Below are 5,648 nucleotides of genomic sequence, written 5' to 3' on the forward strand. Positions count from 1 at the left end.
GGTCAGTCATTCAGACCCTGTCCAGTACCACAATGGCAGGAGTAAAACCCAACAGCGCTAAGGGCTACAAGGCAGACAGCCTGGCTACTGCTCGAGCATAGCTGAAAGGATAGCAGGTTGACTTCGGTGGGGTGCGCAGAGTATGTGCCGAGTAGAGGATCGAGGACAAGGGGCCGGCATGAACCCATACAACATTGCTTCTCTTCGCTACCCCAGCAAGGCTTCAACCAGCTCCCAGCAATGATGCTCCTCCCAGCCCGCTCCTGGGTGTCATTCAGACCTGATTCCCCTTTCTGCTGCTCTTCCGTCCAAGGTAATTTTCTGCTTCTTTACTTAGCCCAGTTGATACATAGCCTTAAAAACCAACCAGCCAAGCTCTCGACACCTTTCTTGACCAGTACCATGAATAGCGGCTGCTCAACACTCTGCGCACCCATGTAGGTGTGGACACACGCCAACAGGGTATCTCTATGCACAGCTACCGCCAGTCATTGGTGGAGGGTCAGTTCTCCCAGGAGATGGCCACCGGTTCTTCCTTAACCTGAAAACACAATATCAAATCGAGGTGCTTCATCTCTACTGAATCTGTGCCGAGCAGAGCTGGCATCTTCCCCTGCTTACCTAGTAACAGCTCACTGGGAATCGCTACAGGTATAAATCCCATAGTGGAGTTACTAAGAACAAGGCAGGCTGAGCTACTTCAGCCTGTCGTCCTCAGATCCAGCTAACCCCAACCCTTCTTGTTTGCAATAGGTGCCTCTTTCAGATCCCACTTTCTCCAGAAACAAACCACGTGCCTCCCAAGTCCCCTCCTACATCCCAGCTGATTCCTGTGCACGGTGCATCGATATAGCCACCAGTGAGGAGAGGTGGAGGGGAAGATTTCCCCAGCCGTGCTAGCCATGAAGATGTTGGCTTGCTTCTATTCTCAATGCAAGATAAATGCCATAACAAAGGGCAGCCATGTCCCACCTACTAGGTGCATAAGTCAACTTAGGTGCCTGCATGTGATTCTCTTTTGCCCTGCTTAAATCCGTGAAAAATGGTTAATGCTAAAGGTGGGTGGGTCCTATTCCTCCTCGCTGCCTGATCTGAAGGGACGAAGATGGCCTGTTACACAACTTGATGGGTTTTCAGGATTTGAACAGGGTGGAATAGGGTCACAGTTAGGTGCCCAAGGTCAATGAGAGACCTCCAACATGTTCAAAGGAAAGCTGGATAGAAACCAGCTTTATAGTTGTTACACATTTTCAACCATTAACTGTGTGGCTGGTTGGCTCTTTTTATAGCTGGACAGCCATTTTTATGGTGTGATAATTACTTTGCACATGTGGCCAGTCTAAATTTATTGCACGATTATCTATGTCATGGCATAATATGTGTAACATGTGGCAGGGGCTTCAGGCGCACAGTAAAATTTGGCCCTAGCTTTAAGTCAAGCCAGACATCATTAGATTCCCTGGGCATCTGTGCACCTGGAGTGAATCTCAGGAGCCGTACCTACACCCAAATAGGTTTATATGACATGGCCTTAGCAGTTGTCTAATTAAAAATGAAACTGCAGGCTATATAGTCTGGGACCTCTGCCTAGGTCATGCACTGTGGGCCAGGTTGGGAACCCTTTACTCCCAACAGTGATCACAGCCTTACATGTGAGTGGTCCTACCTGCCGACGTAGGCCAAACAGGTAGTTGCAACCCTTTGCACTTCCCCAGCACCTTCTACCCATGGTTCCCCAAACACTTTGCAGCTATTTCCCCTTTTTCAACCTCTTGCCAAAGAGGAAGTTGAAGTCCTGCCAGGCCAGGGCCTTAAACCTGGGGCCTTGGCCTGGCCACCCATCCTCATCTGCCGCCTCCTCAGCAGAGAAGTGGGGCAGACGCAGGCGGCCAGAGCCCACCCCTGGGCCTAGTCACCCACTCACTCCCTGCCACTGGAGCAGTCAGCCAGGGTCAGCTGACCCTTCAGCCCTTCCAGGAGACCATACACCCCTGACCTGGAGAGGAACTGTCTGGGCAACACGGTTTAACCCTGTATCTAGGCTGCTGCATCCTTGTCTTGGCTCTGATGGAGGCTCTGGACACCCAACCCAGCTTGCCCATGGACCTGAGTTTGGCTTGACCCTTTGGCTGATCCCTGCCCTGCCCTCGGAGCAGTCCCTGGACCCCCTCCTTTATCACTCGGTTGCTTCGTACAAGGAAAGATCTTCAATTCACTCTGCCTTTCAAAACCGAGGTGTGGGCTATATTCTGGAGCGCGCTGTGTGCAGATTCAAGTAGCGAAGCCAGGGAAGAACAAAGATAAAGTCTCCCGGAGGGAGAGCGAGAGCATCAGCCTTGCAGTGAGTAACACCTTGCGCTGCCCTGGTCTTCGTTTTAAGGATCTCTCTTCCTTTCTCAAACAGAAACAGGTTTTTAACACCCCCTAAATGCTGCCCCTCCAGCTGGGGTTTTGTCTCCCCAGTGCCCCCCCATGGGTATCCAGGGCAATTCAAGGAAGGCCGGCTCTTCTTACCCCGTCCCCACATGCACTAATTTCTGCAGAGTTCTTCAAGCTGTCCAGCCCTTGCAAAGCTCCTGCAGGAGTCGGGAAGAAGCAAAGTCCATTTCCCACCTGTGTGAGCCCTTACCAGGTTACAAATAAGCACGAATGCAAATTTACCTGCAAACAGCCAGGTGCTTGGGCTGCAGGGACGCCCGTGCCCTTCACAGCTGGGACGACTTCACAGGAATAAGGAGAGGTAGAAACGTACACCCGGGATGTGGGAGGCAGGATGGGTCTCAGGGGATGCTAACTGCTTATTCCCCTGATCCTCTCATTGCACTATAAATAGGAATAACAAAAGCCAGAGACTCAGGCCGTGCACGAGGAGGAGGAGCCTGGAAGCCAGAGTGACCTTCAGGCAGTGATGAGATTAAACTGGGGTCTGGGCAGAGCTGGGGAAAGGCAGGAAGCTAGAGAGTCACTGGGCCCAGCTGCATTGGGCAGACAATAGTATTCGTGCAGGGCGGTGGCTCTTGTCCTTCATAGACTCAAGGCCCTGCTTAATTTTCATTTGGTTTTTGACTACAGAAAAAATATCAGAGCGATTCTTCTGCCGTGAAGAACTCAGACAGACCACAGCAGGCCAGGCTGCTTTAAGCACTACCACTTCCTAGTCTGAACCTCTGGGTTTATCCTGGGAATCATCTTTGCACACCTCACAGGGCTACCCTTATGTGGCACCCCTGGACAGGATCTCCAGGCACCCCAGCATACCTCGGTAGAGGATCACCAGCATGGGGGTTGGACCAGATGACCCTTAAAGGTTCCTTCCAAATCTCAGATTGTAAATCCCTCTCCTAGCAGCCCTTCCTACCTCACCCCTGATGGATTTGCCCCTCTGGAAGGAGTACCCATCCTCTTGAGGTCCCTGCTCAGAGAGGACACTGCTGGTTTTGCAGAACGGTCTTGTTGCTAAGACAGCTAATACATCCTGGGCTGCATTGGGAGGAGCGGTGCCAGCAGACCGAGGAAAGCGTTTCTTCCCCTCTATTCAGCACTGGGGAGGCCACATCTGGAGTCCTGTGTCCAGCGGTGGGCCCCCCACTACAGAAAGGATGTGGACAAGTTGGAGAAGACAACGAGAATGGTTGTGGGTTGGAGGACAGGACTGGTGAGGAGAGGCTGAGGGAACTGGGCTGATTTAGTCTGCAGAAGAGAAGATCGAGGGGGATTGAATAGCAGCCTCCACCTCCCTGCAGGGGGGCTGCAAAGAGGACGGAGCTGGGCTGGTCTCAGTGAGGGCAGATGATGAACAAGGAGCAATGGGCTCAAGTTGCAGCAAGGGAAGTTGAGGTTGGATATTAAGAAAAATTATCTCACTAGGCGGGTGGTGAAGCACTGGAACAGGCTCTCCAGAGAGGGCATGGAAACTTTCCTTGAAGGTTTTGAAGACGCGGGTAGACACAGCCCTGGCTGGGATGATGTTGTTGGGGCTGGCCCTGCTTGGAGCAGGCGGTTGGACTGGATGTGACCTCCTGAGTTCCCTTCAACCCTCATTTTCCATGATTTTATGGTTCTAATAGCAAGCTGAAAGCCACATGGAGACCTGTATGGGGGTAGGCCCTTCCCTCACTGTAGAAGAGGCCGGTATCCTACACGCTTGTGTTGTGTCAGAGTTGATGGCTGTCTTCCGAAGACGGACTTGTATAGGATGGTTTGGATGGGGCTGATCCTGCCCTGGACTAGATGACCTCTGGAGGTCCCTCCCAGCCTGACTTCTCTTTGATTCTGTGATTCTTTGCTAACAAGCTGGTTCCACATTAAACTATCCAGGAGCTATGAATGCCACGTGCCCCCAGAGGCTGGGGGGCGCGGAGACCACCCGCAGGTGGCGGCAGCAGTGTCAGCGAGCAGCGAGTGAGGAGCTCCCAGAGGCAGCCGCAGCAGTGTTGGCATTGGGGGTGGGGGTGGCGAGCGCTGACCAGTGGTCGGCAACCACCCACAGACCAGAAGGGGCCCGTGGCAATCAGGGCCCACCCGCAGATGCCGAGGGAGCGGGGGTGGCAAGCGGTGACTGCCCACAGGCGCCTCCGGCAGCGTTGATGGTGCTTTTTGCAGCGGGTGCACTGCCATTCTCCGGGGGTGCACGTGCACCCGCATGCACCCCCTACGCGTCGCCAATGCCAGGGGCCAAAGACAACCATGGGGTCTACGCGAGTCCAGCAGTCCCAGGAGGGACTCCGCCTTGTAATCTCTGCAGCGGCTGCTTTCTCTTTTTGACTACAAGCAAAACAGCCACTGACTGGGCTTCCTGCAAGCTAATGTAAGGGGCCGTAGTATGGTTCCTTCCTCTGTGCTCTGTAATCCCCTCCTGCATTATGTACTGCCGCTAATCCCCATTGCCTTCCCCGTTGTGGTCCTGTAGCCAATACAGCCCACCTGGCCATGCAACTTTGTTTTTCATGATTTTGCCCTTTCTCACCCTTGCCCTTGCCTTGGGAGACAGAGTAGTAATTGCTCACTGGCGGTAAATGTCAACAGACAGGCTTAATTAAGTAGGATAATCACTTGAAGCAAGACCCTGATCGGAAGCTGGGATTTCTGTGTTGGGCAAAAGGTGTTGGGGGGTTTTACGACATGGAGAATAGTCTTCTTAGCATCAAACAGTGTCTCCTAGGAAGTAATTCTCACAAAGAAAACAAAAATGAATTAAAGCCCACTCAGGTAGTGAGCAAGGACCGGCTAAGGTATGCCTCATTAACACACAGCCACTAGGTATGATGGCTGACTCCACCTCCCATCAGTCCTGTACAGTAGCACAGTACATGCACCCCACCCCACACCATACCCCAGAATGATGCCAAACACCGCTCTGATAGGCACCTGCGTACCACCAAGAAGAAGGGTGTATCATTTCTATACAATCTCAGTTGAATCTTTCCCTGCCTTCCAAGTAGAGGATTTACCATATTTTCTAGCAAACAATACACCCTTTCCCCCCAAACCAACTACTGGAATTTTCAGTGTGCATTACACCTGAGAAATATGGTAAGAGCAGCTTCTCTCCCACTATCAATGAATGCAAACATAATATTTTCACACAACTCTCAGGGGACACATCTACACGTGCAAATGTTGCTGGGTGGGTTTACTCCACAGTAATT

This window comes from Crocodylus siamensis, chromosome 1 (genome assembly GCF_052110815.1).
Source record: "Crocodylus siamensis isolate JL-2025a chromosome 1, ASM5211081v1, whole genome shotgun sequence".
Taxonomy (NCBI): Eukaryota; Metazoa; Chordata; order Crocodylia; family Crocodylidae; genus Crocodylus; species Crocodylus siamensis.